Consider the following 13,418-nt stretch of genomic DNA (forward strand, 5'->3'; position numbering starts at 1 on the left):
CCTTACACAACACCACGTATGGCACCCACCAGCTGCCATAAGGATAAAAGGAGGAGGCAGCCACCTTTAGCCAGGTCCAACCACCAAGTTACTAAAATGAGCACAAAACAGTTTAAAAATGGATAAAAGCAAGGGTGTCAAGCTTGGTTAAAACATTAAAAACAATGACTAAAAACACTATAAGCAAAACAGCAGTGGCAACTCTGCTGGAAAAAGAAAAATAAGTTAGTTCTCCCCTGGGACAAACACATGTTTTACAAACCCTTATATTACCTCTCATGCCCCAGGGTCAGAACTCATGCCACCACCTGTTAATATAAATATAATTTAAAATGTTGCAAACTCAAATGCTTAAAAACTTTAGTAAAAGGACTCAAATGATTAAAAGTTTTAGTAAAAAAAAAGGTCCACAAATCAAGCTCACCCACCAAGGCCAAACCAGGAAACCAACATCTAGATCAGGGGTCGGGAACCTTTTTTGCCGAGAGAGCCATAAACGCCACATATTTTTAAATGTAATTTCGAAAGAGCCATACAATAATGTAGTGTCCTTTTCCCACACTGAGGCATGGAGACTTAACCTCTCTTAAGGTTCTTTATTCTGGTTACTGTAGACCGCAACGAACGCCGTAAAATTAATTCAGCAGCTCCTGAATCTCTCCCGCTGAGACGAGAGCGCTTCTACCAACTTTATATTCTCTCACTGCCGCTCCAGCCCTCCCATCTCCCTTATTCGGCCCATAGCTCAACCCCATTGGTCCAAACTACCTAACAACAGCCTGAGCGACAGAACTGAGAGCCAATCAGATCTATGCTTGATGCGTTTAATGAACTCCAGGGGCCTCATTTATAAACGTTGCGTACGCACAAAAGAAGGCGTACGCCACTCTCTACGCAATAGTTGAGATTTATAAAAAGCAAACTTGACGGGAAAATGTGCGGTCCTCCACGCAAGCTCTGACCCAGGCGTACGCACAAAAACGGGTGAAATGAGAAATGGCGACACCGTCGGCAGATGGAAGAAACACGTGAAAGTGACAGTGTGTGCCAAATCGTGCTGGCATGTGCTGTGCTACACAATGTGGCACAGCTTAAAAACGTGCCTCTACCCCCTGGCGCTGATTGCTGTGTTGGCCCCGACCCTGAACCCCATCCCCACGCATTTGAGCCATTTGCTGCTGCTGTGCGCCAGCGTTTGGAAGTGATGCGTCGCTTGTAAAGAAAAAGAGGTGTGGAAAATATTATTTATTTAAGAATTCCCTCATCGTGCAGTTTATTTCAGTCAGGGCGATCTTGATTTCGCCCAACTCCTTGGCCACCTCTCTGAGTGAACTAAGGACTTCCCTCTGCATTTCAAGGACTGCATCGGTGAGGACACGCCCACTGCTGGAGGGTTGAGAGCCGCGTGCCGTGGAGACGCTGGGGCCAGACGGCTGCTCAGCTGCAGCATCGTAACCACTGGCCCCGCTGGAACACCCAGCAACTAAAATAAAATTTTTCTATATTAATAATCTGTAATTGTGTAGCCTGCATACATGTGACTTGACTGCATTCATTTGAATTATTTCTCTTACCTGTGTCACCCTGACCCTGGCGCGTCGGGGGCCCCTCCGTCTCAGTCAGGATACTGAGGCGGAGGAGGACGCCGATAAGGGGGACTTAATAGGGATTCCCCAATAATAGCGGCCAGTTTCTCATCAAGAGGGGTCAGCTCCGCCCCCCCCCCCCCTTCCCCCCACGTGGCGGACACACTCTGCCGATGCAGCGCTAGACGTTTTTTTGCCTCGACTTTGATGTCCGACCATTTCTTTTTCATTTCGGCCACGGTCCGAGGTTGTGAGGCTACAGCATTTTCGGCGTCTGCCACCGTTTGCCGCTCACGTGCCTTTTTGGCATTAGTAATGCCCACACTGTGCCCCAAACAACACTTTTCTCCTCTTTTCCACCTCGCCAACGATAACTTCTACTTCACATTGAGTGAAGTTACGTTTTTTTGATTTCCCCTCTGTGTTTGCCATGATTTAGCAAGCCATGAATATTAATTTGTGGGCGTTTCACGGACTATTTATGGGCAACTATGGGCGTGTCATGTAGCCTCAAAAGCTGCGCTGCATTTAGAATCGGTTGTGATTTATAAAGGGAAAGATGCGTAGGATGTGCGTGCGCACGGTTTTATAAATCCGAATATTTCTGTACGTACGCGCGTCCTATGTTTCATCCGTACGCCACTTCTGACGCAAATCCTACGCAAAGTTTTATAAATGAGGCCCCAGAACTTTTAACGCGGCCCAACAGCCACCCAGTCCAAGTCAGTAAGCAACGATTTGTTTAAAACTAAATATACAAATGAATGTGTGCATTTGATGTAATTTCAACATTTTTAAAGTACAATAAGTCTGTGGATTCTTTTTAATAACATAGTTATGCTGTTGCTGATAAATGATGAGTATTTCTCGTGGTAGTTTTGCTGATGGTCTAGTCTGGTTGATACGTGGTGAGTTTCTGCTTCATGCAGGCGTTGAGACTTTAAACGTGATCTTAGGTCTGAATGTTCTGTAGATGTGACTCACTGCTCACATGCAGACATGGAGCCAAACACACACTCACACGCTGCAGTGAGTGACGGGCAGCGGGTTTTACGTTTTTACAATCCCTGCGCGGTTCACTGCCCCCCCCCCCCCCCTGCTTTCTCCCTCACACCTCCCGTCCCCGCATCTGCGCGCTCTTTCTCAGAGACGGGAGCGCAGTTTTAGGCACGGCAATTCACAGGTTTCCAGGTGGTACAAACTCTGTGAAATAATAGATAATAGTAAAACTGATAATGCTGGCGCAGATTTTTCTCTCCAAGCACCGCTACTACTGCGCGCCTCTGGCATCGCATCGCGCCCGAGAAGGACTGGTCTAATGAAAAAAAAAAAGTATAATTAAAGATTTGTCTGCGAGCCACATGTGACCATCAAAAGAGCCATATATGGCTCGCGAGCCATAGGTTCCCGACCCCTGATCTAGATGGAACTCTTTTTTTTTTGTTTGTTTATTTTTTTATTTTTTTATAGAACACAATACAAAACAATACCAGAACATTTACATAAAACTTACAAAATATGATGAATACAAAAGAGAATACTACAATTTGAAATGAAGCAAAAAGAAAAATTCTTATCAGTATGCATACATAAACCTATTTATATTCATAATCATAGAGAAATTAGGGAAAGGTATAACATAAGAAGACAACAATTTCAGAGTTGGATAGTGTTACAAAATGCAGGGGGATACAAAATATAAATAAACTGTCTTAGACACTGGGAATATCACTCAGGGTGTCATAAATTGTTATGGCTTTAGGTGAGTCGATTAACTTTATGGATTTTAAGTATAAATTGACCTCATTGTTAAAGAAGTTAAAGCTGGGGTGGCATTTCTGTAACCTATTTTTGTGTATAAAAAACTTGGCCAAACATAACACAGTATTGATACATACATTATTTACATTGTTGTGTAGTGACAGGCCAAAGATTATGACTTCTTTGGAAAAGAAGTCCATGATGAATGGAAATTTATGTCTTAACCATTTGTAAACATCCAACCAAAACACTTGTACAACATCACACAGGAAAAATATGTGGTCGATGTCTTCAACAGCAGTTTGGCAGAAGGAACAGCTGTTGTCATCAATGTTGAAACGTAATCTAAGTAGTTCTTTTGAAGGATAAATATCATTCATGAACCAATTTCTGATAAAAGAGTTATTACATTTTCTGTCCATAAGAGGGCATCCTTCAATTGATAATGTGGCTAACTGTGGTTTTATCCTTACATGTGTCATTGTGTTCCTTGTTAGAAATACAAATTCTCGAGGAAGAGAATTACGTACTTTTAAGAATTCTGAAATAGGAGGATTAAAGTTATGTCTTAAACAGAATTGCTCATAATCTAATAAAATTTCCCTCCGTATCCATCAGATCAGACACCGACCAGACTCCTCTGTCAAACCATTCAGCACAAAACAAAGATTTGTTTCTGTGGAGGATGTATCTGTTGTTCCAAATAATATTTGAGTGTGGCGAGAAATTATGCACATACAATATTTTCCAGTATAGCAGAATTTGTTTGTGGAACTCTGATAATGCTATAGGGAGCTTATTAATGTCAAAATCACTAATAAGCACCAACTTTAACCCGCCTAATTTGTTAAATAAATAATATGGAACACAAAACCAGAAGGATTGGTGGTGTTTGATCCACGATTTCAACCCGTTTATTTTCAGGGTTCCGTTAAGACAGTCAAAATCAGTAACTTTGAGACCCCCATCCTTAAATTCTTTGACCATATAGTTTTTTTTCATGTAATGAGGCTTGTTTCTCCAAATAAAGTTAAACGTCATTTGGTTGATGGATTTTATCATTTTGTTTGGGATGGCATCAGAGTAAGATGGATAAATACATCTAGACAAACCCTCCATCTTTGTCAGATAGATCCGACCCAGCAGCCATGTGTCTCTTTGGAGCCACATATTCAACCTCGTCTTACATTCATCAAGTTTTTCACCCACATTCCTTGATTGGCTTATTTTTTGGTCTTTGTTGATATAGATGCCCAAGTATTTAACTTCCGATTTAATGGGGATATGATTGATTTCTTTTAAAGGTGTGTCATGAATAGCCAACAGTTCACATTTCATTAAGTTTAAGTTTAACCCTGATGCTTTGGAAAAGTGTTTTACTTTTTCAATAGCTGCTTTAATTTGATGCTCATCTTTGAAAAACAGTGTTGTGTCGTCTGCTAGCTGGCTAATAATGATCTCTGTGCCCAAGACATTTAACTTTTTGATTTCACTACAATTCTTAATATAAATGGCCAACATTTCCGTAGCTAATAAGAACAGATATGGAGAGATGGGAAAACCTTGAGGGATTCATCAACTTTGAAACTTTGGTTGGTACCATTAGGAAGGATAACACAGCTATTGATATTCTGATATAGACCAAAGATTAGGTTTCTAAATTTAGTACCAAAACCAAAATTTTCCAGTGCTGTCATTATAAACGGATGCTCCACTGAATCAAATGCCTTGTAAAAATCCAGAAAGAGAATAAATCCATTATCTTTTATAAGGTGTCGGTATTCAATGATGTCCATAACCAGTCTTACATTATTATGAATTGAACGGCCCTTCAGAAAACCAGATTGTGTTTCCGCAATAAGTCCTGAAAGTCCTGTTTGGAGACGAGAAGCGAAAATGTACGTTAATAATTTGTAGTCTGAATTTCTTAAGGTGATAGGTCTTCTGTTGTCTATAAGTCTAGGATCCTTGTGAGGTTTTGGGATAGAAACTATAATCCCATGCCTCATTGTGGTTGGAAGTGTGCAAGTTTCAAAGATTTCCAAAAAGACTTGATAGAGTAAATTTCTGATATCTTCCCAGAAGTGTCTATAAAAGTTGCCTGTGAGCCCATCTGAACCAGGAGATTTATTAAGAGAGAGTCGGCTAATGACAGCATCAAGCTCAGAGATTAAAAGTTGTTTATCGCATGTTTGTTTAAAATTGTCGTCTATTTTGGGGATGTGTTGCGTAATCTCTTTTATAAAGTTGTCACAGTCTGTCCTTGAAAATTTAGAGCTGTAAAGGTGGCTATAAAATCTGTAAATTTCTGAGGATATAGCCTTTTCATCAGTAATTTCTATATCATTCACTAGAAGTGACTTTAGGCTGTTCCGTTTTTGTCTTCTTTTCTCCAGGCTGCAAAAATATGCTGAATTTTTTTCGCCCTCTTCTATCCATTTTGCTCTGGATCTGATATATGTTCCTCGGGCTCTCTGAGTATAAAGCTCATCTAATTTGGATTGTAGATTCAATATCTGTTTTCTTTCATCCTCAGATGGGTTAGGTTTACAACAAAGATCATTCAGCTGTTTTATTATGTCCAGCTCTTTTTTATCCAGATTTGATTTTAACTTTTTACTAAATCAAATTGAGAGTTTACGAATTCTGTATTTAAAGTATTCCCATTTTCTGACTGGGGAATCAAGTTCCTCAGATGTCTCTATTTCTGAAATCAGTGATTTAATATCTAGATGGAACTCCCACTGCTGCTATTTATCAGCCTTGTGAGCCAATCACAGCTCAACAGGCAGGCGCTGGCCATGAATGTTCATCTATGGAACACCATGAGGGACAAACTAACACCCACAGCCCTGTCTGTCACACACGCGAGTCTGGTCTGTTAAATCATACAGTGACTAAGCAAACTTAGGATAATTAGACATATTAATAAATATTGCTTGAAAGGGAGTGGAAGGAAGCAAATTTATATAATCCCACCCCGTTATACTATGACCATTTTATTACATGATTTATCAATATCCGGTTCCTAACCCGGAACCGGAAATGACGGCTGCTCCTAGTTATTCCGGCACATATGTATGTGATCTGAGTTGAATATCTAATTTTTATTTGTGTTTATATTTTGCCAGAAACTACACATCCATGTACCCCAAACAAATAGATGTATTCAGATTGACTCTAAGTTTATTGAGAGGCTGATGTTTGTATTACAGCTGGTTTCTAGCCCTCCTCGGTCATCATTGCCGTTTCACACACGGATTGACGGACAACCCCACCAGCCTCATAAAGGCCTTGAGGTGATCCTCTGGCCGGTACTCCCGGGTTAAGAGACAACCACAAATAGGACATGTATGCAGGTGTAACACTCGCAAAAAATTTAAAAAAAGATCGTTTTTGTTCATGGAAATGTACATCTGAGCCGTTCAGTTTGAGTCGAAGCCCACGAACAGTTCAGTGTGGGGGGTAACAAAAAAATCTGTTAACTACGGTGGCCCTGAAGTACAAATCTCATCAGTAAATCACTGAATGCAAAAAAATATTTAAAAAAATAACAACGGTTTAAAAAGTAAAACTAATAATATAAAAAAACAACATTCTGTTTTAAATACCAAAACACAATACCCCCCCCCCCCCCCCCCCCCAAAAAGGAAACGTTTCAGAATGCTGCATGCATGCTGCATGAAAACAGAATTATTTAGCTCGGCGTGTTCTAAAGAAAAGGAATGAAAATGAATTCTGGCATTTTCAGAATAAAAGCTTGGTCTCTTTATAAAAACAACCTAGGAAAAGTCAGATCATATTTTTAACAATGTTTATATATCTGGAAGTGAAGTGTCCACCAGAGGTCGCAATTTGATAACCTAATTACTGTACAGGCCATCCTATTTGTTTTCATCACTGCCACCGTTTTGGACTGTTCCGTGTAAGGACATGAATAAAGAGTCCTATTAAAAGATTTTTGTTATCTATCATTTTTTAGAACAATTTAAAAAAATATTCTTAAATTTTAAAATATTTTTATAAAGACAAAACCCCCCTTAATATGTACAGAAACAAAGAAAATAACAAAGGAAATTGCTTCTAAATTGATTTTTTTTTAAGATAAATGTGATTCTTTCTATAATTTTTTTCTCTTAAGCTTAAAAAATATATATAAAAGAGTAGTAAATTTGAGGTAAGCATTTCATGTGTACAGTTTGTACCAGTGGGAAATATGTGGGGGGGGGGGGCTGTCTTTGTTTCATTTTTACTTTTATACCTTAAGGTATGTGTGTGTTAACCTTTGCTATTTTAAAAGTTTAGCTTGAATAAAAAATGATGCACAAAGTAAGTGTCTAATGTTTTTTTTCTCACATTGAACAGATGAAGGAAAAATGAAACGCCCATAAAACTGAATTAACTAGACAGCAGTTTTTGATGCTTGACACATTTTTTTTCTGATGATCTGTCTCAAAGTAAAAACAAAAAAAAATGATTGTAAGTTCATAATCATCCCAGATCAACAAATGAACAGCGATAAGAATGTATAAAAATTTTCCAATACCTGGAAATAATAATGAACAGATGTCAGTGTTCCTCTTGACCATTTTGCCATAAATATGGCACCTCTCTGTTTTATAATATTGATTTGTATGAAGAATTTGTGATTTTAGTGTGTGAATTTGCCTAATGATGGGCTTCGGTCCATTGCAGAAACGCATAAATAAATAAAATCAAAAGAAAAAGGACATCCAGGGTTGATTTGAGAGCTAACAAAGGACAGTGGGTTGGGTTTGGTACACTAGAGGGAGATGCAGACCACAAAGTCTGGTGAGGATGGAACGATAAAGTTGACTAAATTCGAAATCCTGTTGAGAAATTGTGATGTCAAAGCCAGGTGCCTTTATCGATGTCTACCAATGAATGCTAATTAGTCAATAAAATACCCTTCATTAGTGCCATTTGACTCCTAATTATCACATGGAACCAGCATGAGGCTACTTTATAATCTGACTGAACTATGGGTGATAATCAGTTATTGGTTTGATTTACATCCATCGCATAGGATCATTTTCAGATTGTAAATCATTTCACACGAAAAATGAGAAAAAGAAAAAAAAGTAAATCATTTCAAATAAATTGGGGAATTAAGGGGAGTTTGTTACTGTGGTCTTTGGCACGCAAATATCTCAAAGTATTGAGGTATGATTGGGTTTTTTTTTTTGTAATCACACAAGATTTTAGCGTGTTAGTTCAGTCATACGTGTCGGATATCGGATCTCCGGATGGAACAGCTGCACGGCTCGTCCTCAGCAGCTGCAGTTTTCTGTCATGAGAGGAGCAGTGAATGCCGGGAATGTTAATGAAGCTTGATGAGGTGCGTCATTGCCAAGCCACTGGGATGAAGTCACGCTCCGCTGACGGCTCGCTGCAGTTACAACAATGGCTTTTTACGTGGGTTGTAAAAAACAAACAGCGGCTATCTGTCCATTTTTCCGAATGCCTTATCCCCATTTAGCTTGACGGGGGTCAATAGAGAAAGGTGGTACGCCCTCCATGGTTCACCAGTCCAAAGCAGGGCAGCAAAGAACGGGTTTCTCCATGTTTTTATTAAAAGTGTTGACAACACTCAGTTTTATTTGTCATGTAAATTTCAACAGAATAAATGGATTCTCTTATAACAGTATATTTTTCATGATTATACAGAGAAAAACATGTCATTTCATCTAAAATATTGCTTTATTCCTCATTATTTGACTGTGGGAACATTTGCTGAGATCTGCGGTTCTTTATTCTCTGAACCAGAGGATAGACGGGAGATATAAGACTGGATGTCAGCATCTTAATCAAATGGAGATTTTCAGATTCCTCTTTTTTTTGTGTGTATGCATTTTTGTGCAGATTTGTTTTGTTCTTTTTTCAAACCGTTCTCAGTGGTCTTTTTAATCCAAAATCAGAAAACACTGGGTTGTTTTCGAGGACATATTTTCCTGCAGAACAGCAGGAGTTTATTAGAAATTTCCCTCTGAAATGGGGGCCGTACCATTGCGAGAAACCCCGCCCCCACTTCCTATCGTGCATCTGTTTACCCGGTCTTCCGCTGACTTACAGCCCCTCGCACCCTTAACCTACCATTAGCAGTGCAATAATAATGGCGAGCAATGTCAAAACTATCCAGGCGTTGAGTTTTGAGCCACATTCCACCTCAGACGAGGACAAAAGGAGATGCAGAAAAATAGAGCAGAGCAGGGAGCTTTTTAGTTTACAAAAAAAAAAAAAATCATGTGACTGATGCCCCCATCTCATAAAAAGAATGCAAAAATAAAATAACTTTAACTTGTCACGGTTTGGTTGAACCTTTCCCGTTTGTTACAATGTATTTCTGTCCATACCCAATTAGTCAACTCTTTCACGTAAAAGTATTTGAAATGGGTAAATACCAGTAAATTAATCTGACTTCACAAAACTGATGAACCACTGAAGGTTCTGGATGGGATCTTCATAGGTTCTGAGGTGACAGACTTGGTTGGATTTTGAAGCTGGAGTGATGGAGCAGCGTTTACAAAGTTTAGTTTGTGCTGTTTTGTGTTTTTTTAAGTGCACCTAACTGATTAAAAGTGAGAGTCTCCCTCAGTTTATAGCATTCATTTTGATTAAAACCTGTGCAGTTGATTTTTGTTAAACTAGGCCTGGTGGACAACATAGAAAGAACAATTAACAGTCATTTATTACATTTTTCTTTTTATCTTTATTGCTCCCGCTGTCTTAACAGAGCAAAGAGCATCATCATAGACACTTCACAGCCAGGACACTCCCTGTTTGAGCCATTGAACTTCAGGCAAACGCTGCAGGTGAAGCAGGAAAAAAAACTCCAGAATAGTTTTTATTCAGCTGCCACAAACATGTTAACAAGTTAGGAAACATTAAACCTGGACCTCTTATATGATACTGGGGAAGTTTTCTCTATTTTAATTAAATTTGTCATTATTTCTCAGTTTTTTAACTATTTTAACACATATTGAAGCACTTTTTTATGTATTACTTATAATGATTAGTACTGAGTTGTTTTTATTGTTTTAAAGCAACTTGTTGCGCTGACCAGGAGGCGCTTTTAATTTTATTATACGTGTGACAAAGATCTGTATATCTGTCTAATTTTTAATACCTAGTTTTGTTTCTTCCAGTTTCTGACGTGTGTTTGCCCCAGATTTGGGTCTGTCATGTGCTTCCGGCTGCTGTAATGTTTGATCAAATCCAGCCTTCCCGCTGTGTACGAATAGGGGAACAAACTATTTGTTTTTATCTTGGAAACATCCAATTGATTTGCTGAAGACGCTGTGCGTTCTGTGAACAAGTTCAACACGGTGACAAGCGTTTCCACACGACAGTGAGGCTGAATCATTTGATTGCTTTCTGTGTTTCTGGGTTTGTCACACAGAGTTCTGCCGAGTGTAAAGTCACTCCGATGACTAATTCTGTCATCTCATGCGTCAATCCAGGATGAATTTATGGACCTGCTGCCTGGTCTGGTCTCTTAATCTGTGCTGACCTTGACTACACAGGAATGTCTGCTGATAACTTATCGGCCTCAGCCAATGTCCCACCCGAGTAAACAGTCTGACAGTTTACCCGGCTGGCTTCATGCAGACGGACTCTCCGTCTTAAAGCTCCTTTCAGTTCATGGTGCTCTGAAATTAGGAATGATGATGCTCCAACCCAAATTCAGAGCCGCTCTGGGCCATGGTGTTCATGCTTTTCGGTTTACACGGATCACATTCACTCTGAAAAGAACAAAGGGGCGTTTGCTGAAACTTAATAGCGCACTTCTGACTCAACTACCACAGATGAAAGAGAAATTCCACAGAGGTGTTGGGCAATCATCCCCGTGGGATGTCAGCCACACTGGAAATTGGTGGATTTGTCTCTCTCTCTTTTTTCAAAGCTTGAATCTTTCTACAAAATGACTTTGTGGTGGATGAACCCCTCACCACCGATTAGGTGTTAGGATTTAACCCTTGTGCTATCTTAGATGACCCCCCCCCTTTACATTGACGTGTTCTCCCTACCATGACAAACGTGGATAAAGGTGGAAAGATTTAATGTAATCCATGGACACCAGTGAAGATCACAAATCATTGAAGAAAAAAGCTTTAGCGCACTGTCTAGTGGGTCCAGATGACCCAACTCCCAATGTTCCTAGGATAGCACAAGGGTTACTTATGGTAAAAAGCAGTTTCTTTCCTTTCTTTTTGACTTGAATTTCCCTTCAGATGACTTGAAGGTACGGAGCCCATGATCTGACATGGGTAAAAAAAGAAAAATTCGTCTCGAGTGTTTTTATTTTTTCTATTTTTTTGTATGAAGGCGTGACGTGGCAGACACTGACTAAGGTTTTACTTTTCAGTAAATATTTCCTTGGCTACAAAATATTAAAAAAAAAAAGGCCCAACCACTAATCTCACTAAAGAGAGCTAATTTGTGGCACAGACTGATGAAACCTTATAGTGTAAGTTCAAGAAAGGAAGTCCAGTTCAGTCAAATTTGGTAAACTCAACCAAAAAGTGGAACTTTGATCCAAAACTTTACTTAATCAGACAGTTCTCTCAGTTCCACTTTTCGCAGCATTGACACATGTTTACATTATCTGAACACGCAAGTAACTCCAGTTCAGTTTCTATTTGTTTACATAGTGTTTATCACTACAGATCAAGTAAATACGGTAAATAATCAACACAAATCTGCACTACCAAGGTCATAGATTGTAGTTTTCAGACAGAAAATGATGGAAGTTGAGAATGAGTCACTTCCCTGGTTGGAGGAGTTCAAGTATCTGGGTGTTCGGAACAAACAGAACCCTCGGATACCTAAACTTGGTCATGACTGACGGATCTGCAGTGCTGCAGATGAGATTCCTGCTCTGCTGGAGTCATCTCTAGAGAAAAAGGTTTAGTTGGTCAGGAGAAGCTCAGAGTGACGCTGCTACTTCTTCACATTTACCCAACTGAGGTGGTTCAATTTAAAAGATAGAAACTTGGAAAACGATGGAAATAAGTAAAAAACAGAAAAACAGAATGTAAAGTAAGATGCAAAAATATCTGATGTCTACATAGAATAGACTATATACAGGCAGGGGTGAAGTACATTGATTAATGGGAATGATTAATGTCCACACATGCATCTATCCAGTTTGAAATCATCACACATTGTAGGATTATCTATGTTGATGTCTATGGAGAAGCTTTCAGACGGTAACCTGCTCCTATCGGAGCTCCTCTGTGCTCCGCTGGCGCAGAGGAGGACTGACATCATCAGAGAAGATAAAAGTTTTCCCAGGATTCTCCTCTTTGCTGCCGCCACAACCGACTCGAGCTACAGAGAAACACTGCTTGGTTTTACATGACTTGATTCTACATTGATTGTTCTGTAATAAAGTCACCAGACGTCATGCATTCAATTAATGGAATGAATTCTTCATTCTATAGCACGAAGACACCTTAAAAAAGCAAAAATAAAATCTGTGTCCAACGCAACAGATGGGAAGGAGAAGGAACTTCAGTGGCCTCATGTTCAAAGCATGTTACACTTAAGGAGAACATAACAACAGCTACATATGGCGGCATTTACCATGTTTCCAAAAACAAATGCCCAGACCTGTGCCCAAACAGTGCTTCTCTGTCCGTGTGGTTAACGCTTAAAAATCGCGGAATATAAACTATATGGCTGCGCGGTTCAGTTCCAGTGTGAATTTGTATTCCGCGCCGCTTTCACGGCGTTCAGTTTGAAAGGCCTCGCAGACAGAGAGGCACTGTAGACTTGCATCTGCCGCAGATCTTCCAGATCATCTCCATACAGCTCATCAATGAGAGCCGCACATGTTTCTTACACTCTCCACCTGCACACGACGGCATACTACATCAACATTTGGACCCCTGAGACTGCTACCCCACCCGTTAGTCTACCCTGCCTCTCGTGAATCTGTCCTACCCTGCTGTGATTACGATTAAAACTCTTGGTCTGTTCATATACAGTAGGTAGAAATATCTGATAAGATAGGAGATTTGGATAGCTTTATAATTTTGTGCTATGGGT

This window comes from Oryzias latipes, chromosome 21, assembly GCF_002234675.1.
Source record: "Oryzias latipes chromosome 21, ASM223467v1".
Lineage (NCBI taxonomy): Eukaryota > Metazoa > Chordata > Actinopteri > Beloniformes > Adrianichthyidae > Oryzias > Oryzias latipes.